Raw genomic sequence first — 16986 nt, 5'->3', positions numbered from 1 at the left:
TAAAGAAACAACTTATTAAGATATAGTATCTTTCACATACTGTACAATTCACCTATTTAAAGTACACAGTTCAGTGGCTTTCAGTATATTCAGCTGTGTAACCATCACCACAATCTATTTTAGAACATTCTCATAACCCCAGAAGGAAACCCCTCACCCCTAGGCTGTCACCCCACCTCCGATTTCCCCATCTCACCCTCCTTCCAGCTCTAGGCAACTACTGCTGTACTTTCTGTCTCTAGTGAGCTGCTCTTAAATGAAGGAGACAGTCAGTGGACATCAGAGACTAAGCACCATAGTGCAGCTTTATCCAGACACATATATTTAATGCTTGGAGCTGTTAGAGTTTGCAGTATCTGATGGCAAAATCTAGTTTCTAAATGATATTGACCAGAAGAATGAATGTCATCAAAAATAACAACCTGAAAATAGCCACAAATTCAGTGCTTAGGAGAGTACTCTTCAGCCATTATCAGTGGAGTGCTTCAGTCATTTGCAGTCAGCCTGACATACTGTACCTCATTGCTGGAGACATGTTTAACAAAATAAAAAATCATGATACATTTCTTATAGTTGTTATATTTTTATGGCACTGGTGTATGGTTCTTCCAGCGAAATCCCACTTTGGACATTCTGTGTGCGGTGACTTTGCTAGGAGACGTTGAATGGCTCTACTTTCAAGGAGCAGCATAGAAGTGGGTGATAGGTATGCATAAACAAGCAAGTGCAAAATAACATCAAACTACTCCAGGTGCAGCATAGGGGGCACTTACAAGGACAGCCAGTTATGCCTGGGAAGACTGGTGGGTAGGGGGGTGCCAGAAACAGCTCATGGAGAAGGTGGAGCTGCAGATAAGCAATGGAACATTAGTCATGCTTAGGGAAGGTGAGAAGCAAATTTAGGTAGAGGGACCAGTGTGTTCAAATGCACTGACATAGGAAACATCCTAGAGCCTTTGGATGTGAGCAGATAAGGCAGTAGGGTGGTTACAGGAGAGGTTGTGAGGAGGATTCTGAGGCTGTGCATCAGTGTGTGAAAGGGGCGATGTGAGATCCCTAAAGAGTTGGACTTGACCCACTGTTTTAGTTTCTTGTGGCTGCTATAACAAAGCAAGCAAATTGGGTGGCTTAGAACAGTAGAAATGTATTCTCTGCCAGTTCTGGATGCCAAAAGTCCAAAATCAAGATGTCAACAGGACCATGTTCCCTCTGAAGCCTGCAGGGGATGGATGTTTCCTTGCCTCTTCCTGCATCTGGTAGCCTCAGGCATTCCTTGGCTTGTGGCAGCAAAATTCCAGCCTTTGCCTCTGGCTTCAGATGGCATTTCCCCTGTGTCTCTTCACATCTGCTTCCCGCAAGGCACATCTGTTTCTGTATCCAAATTTCCACCTTTTATGTAAGGACATCAATCCTAATGGGTTAGGGCTTACCCTAATGACCTCATTTTAACTTGACTACCTCTGTAAAGACCCTATTTCCAAATGAAGTCACATTCTGAGGTACTGGGGGTTAGGACTTTAACATTTTTTAGGGGACAAAATTCAACACATTACTGCCCCCAGCCATTCAGATGTTATTGCAGGGAAGTCAAGTGTTAATATATGAGTTTTTGAAAGTCACTTGGAGAGTTGTGTGGAGGATGAATGCAAAAAGGGCAAGAGTAGTTGGGAACGTCTTGGCCTTGACCACGCAAGAAGCCTTGCGGGCTGTTTACTTTATCCTTCACACTCGAGATTCTTCAAGTTTAAAAAGAAGAAGAAAAAGAAATCTGCACATCCACAGCAAAACTAGAAAGTCAGGGAGAAATACCATCAGTGGAGAAGGATATTTAAGAATTCCCAGAAGGTACTAAAAGAAATGAATTGATTGGTGGTAAAATCCAGAAGAACAAAGGATTATATTCCCTTTTACTGTTACATACTATATATTAATAAAACTTTGGTTTTAGGTCAGTAAGGAGCAGGAGAATAAAATGAAAATGTGCATGCCCTTTGACTCAGCAACTCCATGTCTAGGAATCCTATCTGTACTCACTCATGTGCTGAGATCTATATGCAGGGCTAATCATTGTAATGTCATTTGTAATTGAGAAAAAACAAAAATAATCTAAGTATCCATTGGCACAGAATGCCCACTTATAGTATAACCACACCATTCATTGAATGTTCTATAGTTACTAAAAGGAATGGGATAACCCTATATGTACTGACATGGAACATTCTCTAACACACAGTAAATGAACACAATGAAACTGTTGAACAGTGACTAGTATAGGGTATTATATATTTAACAAAGAAAGAAAGAATCTTTCGATTTTTGTATCTTTCCAGACCTTTTTAAAGTATTGTACTGAACTCTTAACAGTGCTTACCTGTGGGATTAGGGAATATAGTGAAAAGGAATATTCTTTTTTAAAACGTAATACTCTATATCCTGTGTGTTCTGTGAACTTTTTCAGTAAGCATGCAGTATACCAAAACTGGACATTTACTAAAACATTTAAGGAGACAGAATCCATGAGACTTGAGACTTCACCAGTGGGCGAATGTGGTGAACAGCGGGGTGGTAAAGAGGGGAAAGTAGAGGAGGGGTGGAAGGGATAGGGTAGGGGGAGCATGAATTCAAAACACTCAGAAGCAAAAGGGCAACATTTTAAAGGGAACTATTAAAAAAAAGACAGAAAGTATGTATTTTATTGTAAAAGGGGTCTAGGAGTGTTAGTTTGAGAAATAGGAGGATTTATGCATCTTCAGCTATGATTGGTGGAGCCCATCAGCATAAGAATGGAGAAACAGTGCCGTGAGATGAGAGCCAGTTGCAGAAATTAATGTCATTCCCAGAATCTCTTCTGCTAAAGAATGTATGCAGCCACCAAAACGGCCACTAATGACTTATCCCTAGTGATCCATAAATTACAAACAAAGTAACACCTCAGGGGTAGGTACTTATCTCTGAAATGGGAGGGAAAAGTCTTTACCCCTTCTCTTCATTAACACCTTCACTTGTTCCTCTCTGTGTTTTCCCATCTCTGCTTGACTCTTCTGTTCCTCCTTCTCTTCCTCACCCCTCTTTCTCTTTTACACACACATACACCTACCCACCCCATGATATAAATCTACTAGCCTGAACAAAAAGTTAAAGAAAGGGAACTCGTAGAAGAAAATGACGTCCAAATCAGATAAGCACCTCCAAATGATAAAGAGGAAAAAGATTTTCTGCCAAAATTATCATGTGAAAATTGTCATGGCCTACTTATTTTATCAGAAAAAAGTGTGTTAAAGGTAATGTTAACATAGCAGACAGCTTGAAAAACAAGTGACAACCATATTTCCAAATCAGCTTTTATATGCCCAGTGTTTTGCAGTTAGTGACCAAATGCTTTCACAGCACAGCATTATCTCATTTGAGCCTCACACTGACCCTTTGAATGAGGTAATGCTTCCATGTCTTTATGAAAGGGGACATTCAGTCCCAGAAATGGGCAAGAGCCTTGACTGGTGAGGCATAGACTCTGTTTTCTATGACACTCTGACGCCTGCATGGCCTCAGCAGAGTATAGTTGATACCCCATGGATTTGTCTCTTGAGCTAAACCTTTCAGACTTTATCTTCCCAAATCTTGTTCTGTCACCTGCCTTAATCTTGAAGAATCACAGAAGTTAGCAAAGTATACTAATCTATGTCATTTATTTATAAAGCAGGGTGGTCATTTGAACAACAAGAAGTTTGGTAGATAAAGGGGATAAGATTGCACCCTTTGGGGGACCACCAACAATAGCTTACAAAGTAAAAATGCAGAATTTAATTTCAGAGATAGTGTTATTTCCTCATTCATGATACTAATTGTGGATATTATTGCGAGCTGTGAGCAATGGAGCAAGAGCCAAAGAAATGAGATTTTGATCCCAGCCAGACTCTGAGGTATTTCCTGGTACCTGGCCTACAAATATTGGCGATACTTGTTCATAAGAAGAATTAGCTATTAATTATTTAACTAATTCGTAGCATGCAATCCTGAGCTTCTCCATCTGAAGGGGAGAAAACAGAGAAATTATTACCAAATGTACTACCTAAAAGAGGTAGAAGTATAACCAAGGAAGTCATTCAGTGATATGTTTACTTTTTAGAAGTTTCCAGACATAACACTGCACAACTGCGGCTTTCCTCTGCAAAGTCATCAAAGAGCTAAAATGTACAAATGGGAATAGGGATATAAAGTGGAACTGAAGACAAATGGAGAGCCACAGCAGCCCCCACAATACTTCCCTGGCGTTGGTTCCTCCCGGGACCATAATCTGGGCTGACATCTTCTCTCCTTCCAGCATCTCTTTCAAATAACATGAAGATCTGGTAAATGGCCAGTCAAGCCTCTGGCTGCTCATTTGGTAGGTCTGAGGTTAGTTTTGCTATAATACATCTTTCTTATTTTGTCCCTCTATTGTGGTTTTGTATAGATTTTCTTGCCTCTACTACTTCTTAACTACAAGATAGTTACCATGGCAACACCTGTTGATGGCAGACAAAAAAAAAATGTGATTCCACAGGGAGGAGGCTGCTCCTATATTTCTTGCTGCTCACTCTCACAGTTAAGATTCAAGGGGTGTTTTTATTTCTTCTTTCTTTTCCTCTGGGTGACACTAGTTTTCTCCATTTGGGCAGATTGATGTGGAAACTGCTGTCTGCTCCTTCAGTTTTCCATGCAAAGATGCAGCCATGTTACCCTCGGGAGCATTTGTTGTCATGATTTTTACCAACTGTAATAGACCTCGTGCCTTTGTACAAGGGAGTTTACAATCTTTCACGTCTGTTTTTTCTTTCTCCTTTCCTTTTTCCTTCTTCTCTTTCCTCTTCCACCCTTATATGATCAACCAGATGAGCCCATATTCCTTCTTTGACTAGATAGCCAAAGGTCTGCATATTAAAGTCCAAATTTCACATCTCATTTAAAATGTCATTAGTCTGGATATCAAAACAATTAATAAAGTAAAACATGGGGTATACATAATACCAATTCGTTCTATAAACAATCAGTTTGAAAGAAATATATTCTACATAGTAAATAAATGGAAGAGCCTTAAAAAATAACAATGTACTGAAGAACAGTCATATATGATAACTGGTTAATCTCTTCTTATACATATGTAGCTATATCATAAATATTCCACACTTAAGCCAGCATTTTGATATGCCTCATCTGGACATGGCATTGCAGAAGAATCTTTGGATGAGGGTTTTTGTTTTTTTTTTTTAAGGCACCAGCTCTAACACCAAATCACCTGATTAAGGGAAGAAGCACAGGTAGCACAGGTGAAATGGCCAAGCCACCACAATGGAGGTGGAGGTGAAGGTAATGAAAAGTGGCCTGGGTTATGTTTGTGGCTCAGACCCCAGATAGCTGTGTGATTACAGCCAGGGCTCAGTTTCCTTGCCACTAAATTTAGAGACTGAACAGAAATATCATAGAGTTTGTTTCTAATTCTAAAGTATATTAATATAACTCTGAAATATACACAAGTACTAAACAATAGAACAGAAACATCATTATACACTAAGGGCTGAAAAAATGTACATAGAGAACCAGGGTGGACTCATAAGCATGAATTTTGAGTGACTTTTCAAAGACATGAATTAACCAAGAGGGGAGTCTTAGAAAATAAGTGATGTAGCATATCAGTCTTAAGATGCTGTGTCCCAGTAAAGCAAAAAAATTCCCTAGGAATTTTGGTTGATACAAATTCTTACAGAGCTTTTTAAAATTTTTGCTCACAATTAAAATAATTATTGAAAGCTGTCTCATTAAGTATGCTGCATATTTTTTGGTCATTCATCTCTCAAGCTATCACTGGAAAAAATACAATTGAAAATGCAAATTCCCTCTTTGAAATCGTATGATGAATTGCGTGAACTTACCTGTTATTTTGATGTTCATTTGAATTTATATAATTAAGAAATAACTCCATATAGCAGATGGGTTGATGTGTAAACCTCTTGATATGAGGTATGTAAAGTAATGAGAATTACCTTCCTTACCCTAATCTCTGTGTCTTTAAGTCAGGACTGGAATATTAGGTAACTTGACCATCTTTTCATGCACTGACCCTGTATTCTAGGGCTGCCATAACAAAGTACCATGAACTGAGTGGTTTAAACATCCAGAATTGATTGTCTCACCATTCTGGAGGCTGCAAGTCTGAGATCCCAACGTCGGCAGGGCCGTGTTCCCTCTGAAGGCTCTAGGCAAGGATCTGTTCCAGGTCTGTCTCTTAGTTGCTTGTAGTTCCTTGCCTTATGGCAGCATACCTTCAGGCTTCACACAAGATTCTCCCTGTGTGGGTGTCCCTGTGTCCAAATCCCCCCATTTTATAAATAGACCAATCACATTGTATGGAGGCCCATCCTACCGTAATGTGACCTCATCTTAACTACTTACGGTATATCTGTGATATGCTATTTCCAAGTAAGGTCACATTCTGCAGTCCTGGGGGTTAGGACCTAGAGACATGAGTTTTGGGGGATATAAATCACACCTAACAGGCTCAGAAAAGCATCACGTAGGCACGTGTACACACACACACACACACACACAGAGTGTAAGATTCTCTAATTGTGGCCACCCTGTGAACATGGACTCTCATTAGAGTCCGTCATGATACTTGTAGTTCTTCTAAACACCATATTTTACCAATCATACTGTAGCTAACATTTACTGGGCACTTAACTATTGCAAAACTCTTGTTAGGATATTTAAACATACATTAGTTCATGTGTCATTTCCCTTCAAGTGAATCTCCTTGACTGTCTCTGTGATAGTGAGCATTACATCTCACTGAATGTCTCAGAATTTCTCTAAAGTTCCACGTAGATCATTTAGTAGTTACTTTCCTTCAGAGAAACTAAATGTCATACATATGATAGCATCTCTTAAAACCACCCTAGGTCATGCGAGAGTGTACACGTGGGCACATTATCAACGGCAGAGTTCTGTTGTGGTATCTGCAAGCAGCATTGAAAGTCTAAGATCGAAGTGGTCAAATGTGTGTGTGTTCTCTCTCATAACACACATACATACATATATATGTACTCATTACATATATAGAGTGTGAAGGAGCAAGGGAGACACTTCAAACTACTTTATCCCATATGGTCCATTTATGAAATGCCAACCTACCAACCCCCAGTTCACACACGGCCCTGCATACCCCTCTGAAACTCAGGCATTTTACGGACAACAACCTTTCAAAATGTGGAAGCTGCCAGGCGAATAACCAGAGCTTAAATGTCTCTCCCATGACCCCACAGGCAGAGCCATTGCCTCAGGTCAACACAAACAGCCCAGCCAGTTTTGCAGAACCCCAAGAACAGAGGCCAGGGTCCTTTCTGTGGCTGGGAAGTTACCCCGTGGCTGGGACTTTTCACAGCAGAGGAGCGTCACAGCAGATTTTTTGTATGTTTGGCATCTCAAACACATACCTGGGCAGACTTCAAGTTAGTTACTGACCCCACGACTTTCTCGGCTTCCTGGGGAAAGGCAAGTCTTTCTTACCTGCCTCTCCCTGCCGACATGCATACCCATTCACACAACTTCTGCTGGGGCAGCAACCCTCCAACCCCATAACCCCTTGAGCAATCCCAAGATTAGATAACTTAGAAGTCGGAGAACTGTTTCTCATCAGGAAATGCCTGAGGCAGACCTGAGGCTTTGTGAGAGACAACCCGGTGTTGCAGGTGGCTATCCAGTTAGCTGCCCATGATGCACAATGGCAGGACAGGACATGTGCATTAGGCCAAGACAAGCCAAAGCTCTGTAAATGACAGCTAAAGTCTCAGTCCAAAAGAAAGTTCCTAAATGTGCAGAGTGGAAAGGACTGGAATAATATTTACTTTTTGTTCATTGTATTCATAAGCAAGGAAATAACATTGACTGGTGAATAAAGAAAATGAACAAATGACTGAATGAGTATCCTCTGTAGTTGTGCTGGCTATTATCTCACACTTATTTACATTGCCTAAAAGAAGATGTTTTAAAGTCTGTATTTTACTATCAATTTATAAACTCATAATTAGAGGAGTCAATTTATATGTTTTCTATTCACTAAAGCAACATTTAAGTACTGAATCTAATCTTGCTTTGTATTCAGATGCCTGAGAAGCATGCTATAGAACTTCTCTTAAATACATCATGCTGCACATTGTAAACTATTCTATTCTGTGCCAACAAGAAAGATTTCTTTTCCTGTTTTGAACACTTCGGTCATTTTGATTATTTCTCTGCTGAAACTGCAAGGAATTCATATCCAAGCCACACTTGGGATGGATGCATACAGATAAGGCTTATACTTAATTATGGCATTTTAAGCCTCTTTCCAGGTAGCATACTTAGAAATAGATTTTTGCTAGTAAAATGTCATTTTAAGCAAATCAATGTATGAATTATAACTGTATCTGTCTTACCTGAGTCCTGTATGTTGTAGATAGTGTAAGGATACATCGTTAAGGATTTTTATCATCAGCTTCCTAGAATTCAAGAAAATTATGTTCCCCTTGGAAAGGAGATTACAGAGTTTTCATTAAACCACACCACTGAAGAGGATTTGCAGAAAGAACTATTTTTCCAGTGTCATACTTATAATCTTTTTGATGCCTAAAGAAATCTGATTATTATTATATTTTGCCTTCATCTTATCTTCACAGTGGCCTCTTTTGGCAGCTCTGTGAACTACTCTTTTTTGCTGCTTCCATTTTTTCTGTACTCAATGAAAAAAAAATAAAACCCAGAAAACCCTCTTTTAATGGACTGCTGCTTTGCATACATCAGGGATTTCAGCTGTTCAAGTGTGTGAAAAATGAAATAGGAGACATCAGATGGCATGAAGACTAGAACTGTTAACACAGTAAATACCAGAAAGGCTGAAAGTGTGAGCCAAAGCAGCTGGGGAGCGGAAAAAACGAGAGGCACAGCTGGGAGAAGCAGCAAGAAAAAGCAGCCAGGAAACATGAGGGAGCTTAGCAAGGGGAGAAGAGCAGCTGATGAAAACAAGAATCCTAGGATAAGGGGATAAGGGAGGCAGAAGCATTATTAGTTATGTTTTTCCAATATTGCACAGTGCATCATAGCCCATATGCATTGTCTTTGGCTACCTCTTTAATTGCTGTGTCATTGAGCATATTTAATACAGTTTTCTTGCATGATTGCTATGGGCTGAATATTGAAATATCAATGAAATATCTGTACGTTGAGGTTGAACTCTGTTATATTGATAATGTATTAAACCTGTCAGGGAATTCAGACAGGTTAATGAGAAATATCATGCATTAGTTTAAGGATACTTTTTTTTGTTTTTTTGTTTTTTACCAAAAGTATATCAAATTGCTAACATTTAGTATTTGGACAAATAAGGAATGTGTGTAATTAGCTGGGTTAATAACTGGTTTGGTAGGTATATCCAGAGAGCACTGATGAATAAATTGCTCTCTTCCTGAAGAGAGGTTTTTGGTATTTTAACTTTATCCAGTCTTAGTCCACATGAGGCCTCACATGAGTAAAACTGTATAAATGCATGCCCCAAAGTTGGGAGAGATAGCAGATGTAAAAACTGATGGAAACAGCATTAGGAACATCTTGACATTTAACACAGTGACCCAAATCTAAGAAGCAGAAATGTCACAGGGATCAATATAAACACCCTGCTCCCCCAGTTAAATTGCAAAGGAACAGTAAGGAGAGAAGAAGCTTAGCAGCATCATATCTCACAGAAATTTAGATTTTAGTCAAATATAAATATATATACACATGTGTTAATATGTGTTTATAATATTGTGTATATTTGCATGTATATATATGTTAATATATATATACACGTGTATATATGTGTGTGTGTATGTATGTCAGGGTAGCTGGTAAAAAGGCTTCTGTGATCTTTGGCCTTCTAAATAATGTGGGTGGACAGAAATAAGAGACCTGTTCCACTCTTCACTGATGAAGTGCTTCTTCACCTGGAGAATTGCCTTTGAGCTTGATCTTTTAGAAGAGAACATCCAGAAAATGACAGTGCCAGCCCCCAGTACATCTCCTCCTGCCTTCCTTGTTCCCTCACTATTTGTTCCTCTTGCATGCGCCATCGTTGCCCTCCCCAAATCTGAATTTGTTCTGACTAAAGCAGAAAACACTTTAGATGTTTAAACCTACCCCACAGTCCACTGGAGCACATCACTAATTATACTCTCTCTGTGCCTCGCCCACAGTAGTATCTTGCCCAATGCCAGCTGTGTTTGTTTGCTGAATCTCCCATGTTGAGATGTTATTGCCCCAGTGAACACTAGGATGACTACATCACATTCCAGCGATGTTATTGCCATGCAGATGTAGGCTCTGGTATCCCAAGATGATTCTCAGGCTCCCATGATCCTTACTGCTTGGTCTTCCAAGTTTCAGCTCTTTCTGTGTCTATGTAACCAAGTGTCTGGGACTGAAGATATTCTTTGGGTCTCATAGTCTGTGTTGGTCTTGCCAGGTGATCTTCTTGAGAACTGTGGCTGTTACTCTGAGTCGCTGCCCAGTGGCTAGATTCTGTTGCTGTGACTAGACCTCCAGGATGGTAGTGGACAACCCTCCTGACTTCACCAACCTATTTACTCTTTGCTGATAGCTTTGCCTCCCTGCGATAGCTGGGCCCCAAAAATCCCCACCCACCCCCACCACCGAAACCCAAATAAGGGTTATTTCCTAAATCAGGTCCATGTTGCCTTGTTCCTTGGATGTTGTGCTTGGTTGCTGGGCTCCCCTCCCAGGTTGGGCTTTGTAGCTGCAGCAGGCTTTTCGCCTACTCTGCTCTTGTGAGCAGACCTGGCCAGGGACCTGCTCCCTTCTCCTGGCAGCCTTTGTGTTCTTTTGAGTTATGGCAGGTGGTACATGAAATCATATTCTTTGGAATAGAGAAGGAGAGCTCAAGAGCAGGGGAAGAGGGACTTCTTTAAATAGGTGTCTTCCAGTATTTGAAGGGTTGCCACGTCAGGGAACTATTGGACTTGTTCTGCATGGCCCTAGACCTTAAAACCACGACTCAAACAAGGTTGAAGCCACTAAGCCTCTGGAGCACAGAAGAACCTTTCTTACTCCTAGCTCAAATTTAGCAACACTTCCAAGAGACAGAAAGGGATTCCTTGGGATGGAGGAAGCCCTTTGTTGTGGCAGGGAATTCAGCATAGGTAGATTAGCAGGTCTAAGTTTTGTTTATTGGTTTATTTCCATTGCAACATAAAGTATTGTATTTACTGGAATGATGTTTGCATGTGGGAAATATTGCTGCAGCAGTATGCCAATCATGAGCAACCTGTAATCCTACTCTCTTCTCTGTCTTCAGGGACTGTGAATGAGAGAGGTTTTATTACAGCAACATCCTTGAGCCTACTCTGATTTTTTTTTAAAATGAATTCACTCAATCAGTGAATAAATATTGAACAATTACTATATTCCAAGCACTGTGATTCATTCCGTGCTCAGTACATTGAACTATTCTGTTTAACCAAGTCCTTTTGACATTGCAGTTATAGATGAGATGTCACAGACATTGTAGAAAGGATTCAAGTATCAAGTGGGGTTGATTTATGGATGACCTTTAAGTTTCTTTTAAATTTGAGAATCTATAATTGAGATTCATGATTCTAGTCTCATATTGAGTAGTTATCTTGCCTCCAGGTGCAGTTTTTAAAAGGCAGACATGAATTTGGAGTAGATTGCTGAAGTCTGTTCTCCTCAATCCCTGTATTTGTCTACCCAGATAGCAGGGAGATACACTCTCAACATCATTACTCCTTCCCCAGAAGAGACTGTTAGGATATAACCTTGAGAAAACACTCCTTTCCTTAGACCCTTCTCAGCACTGCCAGCGGGGGCTCAGCCCAGGCCATCTGTCAGGTGCACATCTCATCCCTCAGGGTTTCAGTGTCCCAGAATGGAGCTCTGTTTCGATTCTGCTGAGTGGCTTTAGCCAGAACAAGAGTTCAGGTTAGTTCGGTAAAAACACATCCTGGACTCCTGGAGTTCACTTGCTTGGGCCTTCTTATGAATGTCATCATTAGTATTAAGAAGTCACCAACCGTCCTCATGAAAACTGTCAGACAGCCAGGTGTAACAGAAACTGCTGAGCGTGGCATTCCATGGACAGGATATGTGGGTTTCAGGGAGAGGCCATATTTGACTAAATAGTCAGTATCAGAAGTCCTAAAATTCCATTCGGTGGAAAAGGAAATCAATATTGAAGGTATGGGATTTCTGTTTGATTGGGTCAATAATCATTTGCAGTGATTAACCTTATTATCTCTCTACCCTGATAACCTAATTATCTCTATCACCTTTGGAAATAATCAGCAAGATGAAAGGAGACCTGAAGAAGTGTTTGATCTATCAGAATTATGCTCAAGTTGTCCCAGTCAGGGCATGATAGTTTGCAATGGAGCTAGGTTATCTGCTTAGTGTAACAACTCCCATGATTCCAGCTAAAATTATTTTGGGGTTTGCCATTTTTTTTTAAGATTGATCTGAAAAATGACTGATGCTTATAACATCCAAATCCTTGGAATATTATTTTTCGTAAGAGCTTTATTTAGATGCAATTCACATACCATACAAGTCATCCATTTAAAGTACTACCATCAATTTTAGGACATTTTCATCACCCCTTCTCCCCTAGCCCTAAGGAACACAAACCTACTTTCTATCTCTATGTATTTGCCTGTTTTGGACATTTCTTATAAACAGGATCATATAATATGTTTTTTTGTGACTGGTTTCTTTCACTTAGCATGTTTTCAAGGTTCATCCATGTTGTAACATGTACCAGTGTTTTATTCTATTTTATGGCTGAATACTATTCTTTTGCATGGATATACCACATTTTGTATATACCCATTCAACAGTTGAGGGGCATTGTTTCTACTTCTTTGGGTATTACAAATAATGCTTCTGTGACTATCTATGTGCAAGTTTTTGTGTGGACGTATAGTTTCATTTCTTTTGCTATATGCTTGGGAGTGGAATGCTGGGTCCCATGGTAACTCTCTGTTTAACATTCTGAGGAACTAACAGACTGTTTCAAAGTAGCTGCGTCATTTTACATTCCCATCAGCAGGGCATGGGGTTCTGATCCCTCTACATCCTCTTAACACTTGTTATTAGCTTAGACATGTTTATTATGGCCAAGTGCAAATCACTAGGAAGGTATGAAGTGGTATCTCATTGTGGTTGATTTGTACTTTGTTGATGGCTACTGATGTTGTGATGTTGAGCATCTTTTCATGTGTTTATTGATTATTTGTGTATCTTTTTTGGAGAAATGTCTCTTCAGATCCTTTGCCCATTTTTGGTTGGGTCGTCTTTTTATTATTGAGTTATAAGAGTTATTTATATATTCCATATATAAGTCCCTTATCACATACGATTTGAATATATTTTCTCCCATTCTTTGGGTTGTCTTTTCATTCTCTTAATATTGTCCTTTAAATTACAAATATTTTTATTTTAATGCAGTCCAGTTTATCTGTTTTTTCTCTAGTTGGCTTGTGCTTTTGGGGTCACCTGCCTCTACCAAATCTGAGCTCATGAAGATTTAGCCCTTTGGTTTTTTTTCTAACGGTTTTGTAGTTTACACTTTTACATTTAGGTATTTGATCCATTTTGCATTAACTTTCTCTGTGGTCTGAGTTAAGGATCCAACTTTATTCTTTTATATATGACTGTCTAGTTGTTCCAGAACCATTTGTTGAAAAAGCCTGTTCTTTCCCCATTGAATAGTCTTGGCACCCTTGCCAAAAACTCAACTGGCCATATAATTGAAGGAATATAAATATATGGGTTTATTCCTGGATGCTAAAGTATTGATCTGTATGTCTAGCCTTATGACTGCACCACAGTGTCTTGATGACCTTGTTTCGTTGGAATATTTTTAAGTCACAAAATGTATATTTTGAAAATTCAAAACTGTGCACCATTTTTATATTATTAAATTAACTGTCAAATCTTGTCTCCAATTTTCAAATCAGGATCTTACTCATATCTGGTAATAGAGAAAGCACATCCAAACATTATTTTTAATACACATTAATAGAATTTGACATTTAAAAAATTGTTAATTTAAATTTTACCTTTTAACTGCAGCAATTTGATTTAGATAATTAAATCTTGCTCATATTTCTGGCTAATTCAGGAGAATTCCCTGGATTGACCATGATGACAAGGAAAAGTGGAGAGGTTTATGGTTGGAATCCACATCTAAATATATCTGCATGGCAGGGGTTCAGAAGGAGGCTTGACTTGAAGTCTAATAAAAGAGTGGAACGATGGCTTGGGAACTCAGTTGTGTATCAAGCCCTGCACCCAGCGAAGCTCTGTCTCCTAGTTATGAGACTGACAGCAGAAAGACCTGGAGTCGGCTTAGAAGAAGACAGCCCGTGATTGTCTGTCTTATTCTGATCTTTTTAAACTTATTTAAAGAAAATAATAATGTAGCTAAATGCAGTGGCAAACAAAAGGCAGCAGTTTCTCACTTTCTGACTGTCAGGGAAACAATAGATATACCTCAGGATAATATAAATATTCTGCTGACTCTGCTATCAGAGAAAGCAACACACAGTCTAAGGTAATAATTTGTGGTTCTAACAAAAGAGCATCAGTAGATGCAAATCTAGAAGGCTCATGTTCCACTCCGTTTGTTATCTCAGAAATCGGGAATTATGCCTTAGCTGGTTAAAATGATTGAGAGGTTCTGAATCTTAGTCAATAGCCAAGGTATTCTCCTTAGAGCGTAAACACAGCCATTCTTTCATCCGTTCATTCGTTCATTCGTTCGTTCATTCATTCCGTCCCTCTCCCCTCCTCCCTTTCATACTGCACTTGTCATAGTGTCTTATGTAAAGTAAGTGTTCAATATGGGAGAGACTTATTTGAGGATGGGAAGAGAACTAGAGAGGAAGGGGGGCTGGAGGAAGGGCTAGGCACCAAAAACAGCAGAACAACAGGTAGGATTGGGGAGCTGGTGAATCAGGAGGGAAAGCAAGGAAAGTTGCCCATGTAGCCTCTCTTTTCTGAACATCTTCCCCATTTCCACAGCAGAACGCGTGAAAGGACGACTCGGGGCTAGATCTGCATGTCGTCCAGGTCACACTGTTCACGCTGCACCAAAGTCTCCTTCTAATAAGAAATTTTCAGAACTGAATCACAGCTTACCTTACCAAAAAGTATAAATACTCTTTTCAAACAAATCACTTGTTTTATTTCAAATTCAGAAGACAGTTATTTGAATTTTGGTATCACTGTAGTAACACAGAGATTTACTTGGCATAAGCTAGGAAAAATATGGAAAGAGCAAGTAAGTTGAATTGTATTTGATTAGACACTTACTTGGCTTTTTTTATTAAAAATTTTTCTGTGGATGGGGAGATATGAACTTTTGTTTATTGACTTTTTTTATTTAATTATTACTGTCTATAGTTGTGCCTCTGCATTTCAGTTTGCTTTGTTCAGGAAGGAATATAAGAATATAAATCTCAGTGTTTGGCGTAAGTACACTAGCATTTTTACAGTGAACTGAACAAGTATCTTTCACAGTGTATATCCATCTGCCTTTTTTTCTAACTTTCCTTCTCTTTGGCTATAGGCCAGAAAGAAGAGAAGACTCTCACCACAACATTTCAAAGGGAATACATTGCCAGAACTTGGAATACTCTTCTGGACAAACATTTTCCTCCAAGGTAAATACTACTATTGTACCAATAAAGGGACACATCATTAGAATTTTCAAATGGCAGTGGTACAGCACAAAGGTTTAATTGTTTAGTCTCATACAGACCTAGAGTGATATGAGAGAAAGAGAGAGAGGGAGAGAGAGAGAAGAAAGCAGTGCTGTTGGGGTATCCTGCAGTCTCTTCTAAATGTGTTACCAGGAGAATGCCATCAGAATCTGGGAGCTCACTGAGCTGTACGAAAAATGTGTGGGAAATGAGGAGGAAAGAAGAGGCTGGCCTTTTTTCTTCGTGTTACAGATACTCGTGAACACAAAAGCCAGCGGGGTTCAATTATGAAAATAACATTTCATCCTTTATGAGGAAAAAAATGAGTAGTTTCCTTTAGAGGTTAAAATAAAATATATGCTGTATTCATGTCACAAGAGGGGAAAGCCTGAATCATAATATTTTACACCAACTGAGACAAGTATGAAAGATTTTAAGGAATTCCATGTTCTTCTATGAAAATACCTGCTAAGTAAGCCTTTAGTAAGCCTTTCATTGGTTTGTGAGAAATGCTTCATGAAGTTCTTGTTTTGGAAATCATATCTTTAATGCCTCTTGTGGGGAGGGGTATGTGTGTGTGTGTGTTTGTGTGTGTGTGAGAGAGAGAGAGAGAGAGACCAAAGAAGGATCTGTCAGCATGATACTGTATGTTTCAGAGGAGTAACTCTAGGCGCTTTCTCTCTGAATCATGAGCTTAGTGGGAATAAAGGCTTAACAGAAGCAGCTGAATTCATAGTCAGCTTTGGCATTCATGAATTAGCTGCCAATATTTTAGCACAAATTGCTGTGTCATTTCTATGAAGTTCCCCTGTCACTGCTCAGTCTGTAGCTAAAAGCTGTCTTATTTTATCTGATGAAACACCTCCTTCCTTATAAAGACATTTGTGTACCCACACACACAGAAATGCAAAAACACATGATCCCCCTTAAAAGAAAATAAACTTGTGAACTTTCTCTGTTTAGAAGTTAATATGATATGGTTGATGCTACCTGGCCCTTCGTGTTCTAGAAGGCAGTTTTGGAATGGCCAGGGGAGAGTCCTGTTTTCCTGCTCGGTCCTCATCCTGGTTATTCTCTTCTGAAAGGCTTGGGGTGAGGGAAATGTAGGCTGTACATTAGAGGAGAATTTTGTGATACTATTCATTCTCTGTTCTGACAGAGAGGACATTGTTTGTTCACTGTAATAGGCTTGGCAGGAATCTGT

The 16986-nt window shown here is 39.4% G+C and overlaps 1 protein-coding gene across 19 annotated transcripts in view; it reads left to right on the top strand.

The window, feature by feature from the left end:
* The window catches only part of PAG1 (phosphoprotein membrane anchor with glycosphingolipid microdomains 1), a 147174-nt gene that overhangs the window by 69301 nt on the left and 60887 nt on the right, over window positions 1-16986 (top strand). For 10 of the 19 annotated variants that reach the window (XR_010121904.1, XR_010121902.1, XR_010121903.1 and 7 more), the window contains one exon: window positions 15650-15743. The exons of 5 other annotated variants lie outside the window; for them this stretch is intronic. The gene's annotated coding sequence lies outside the window, so the exon portion shown is untranslated. Of the gene's footprint in view, window positions 1-4114; window positions 4385-6109; window positions 6254-15649; window positions 15744-16986 lie in introns of those variants that run through there. 4 more of the 19 variants (XM_055286606.2, XM_063643348.1, XM_063643347.1 and 1 more) reach the window with 2 other exon arrangements.

Source organism: Symphalangus syndactylus, chromosome 7 (genome assembly GCF_028878055.3).
Source record: "Symphalangus syndactylus isolate Jambi chromosome 7, NHGRI_mSymSyn1-v2.1_pri, whole genome shotgun sequence".
Taxonomy (NCBI): domain Eukaryota; kingdom Metazoa; phylum Chordata; class Mammalia; order Primates; family Hylobatidae; genus Symphalangus; species Symphalangus syndactylus.
This window is presented reverse-complemented; position numbering and strand designations above follow the sequence as displayed.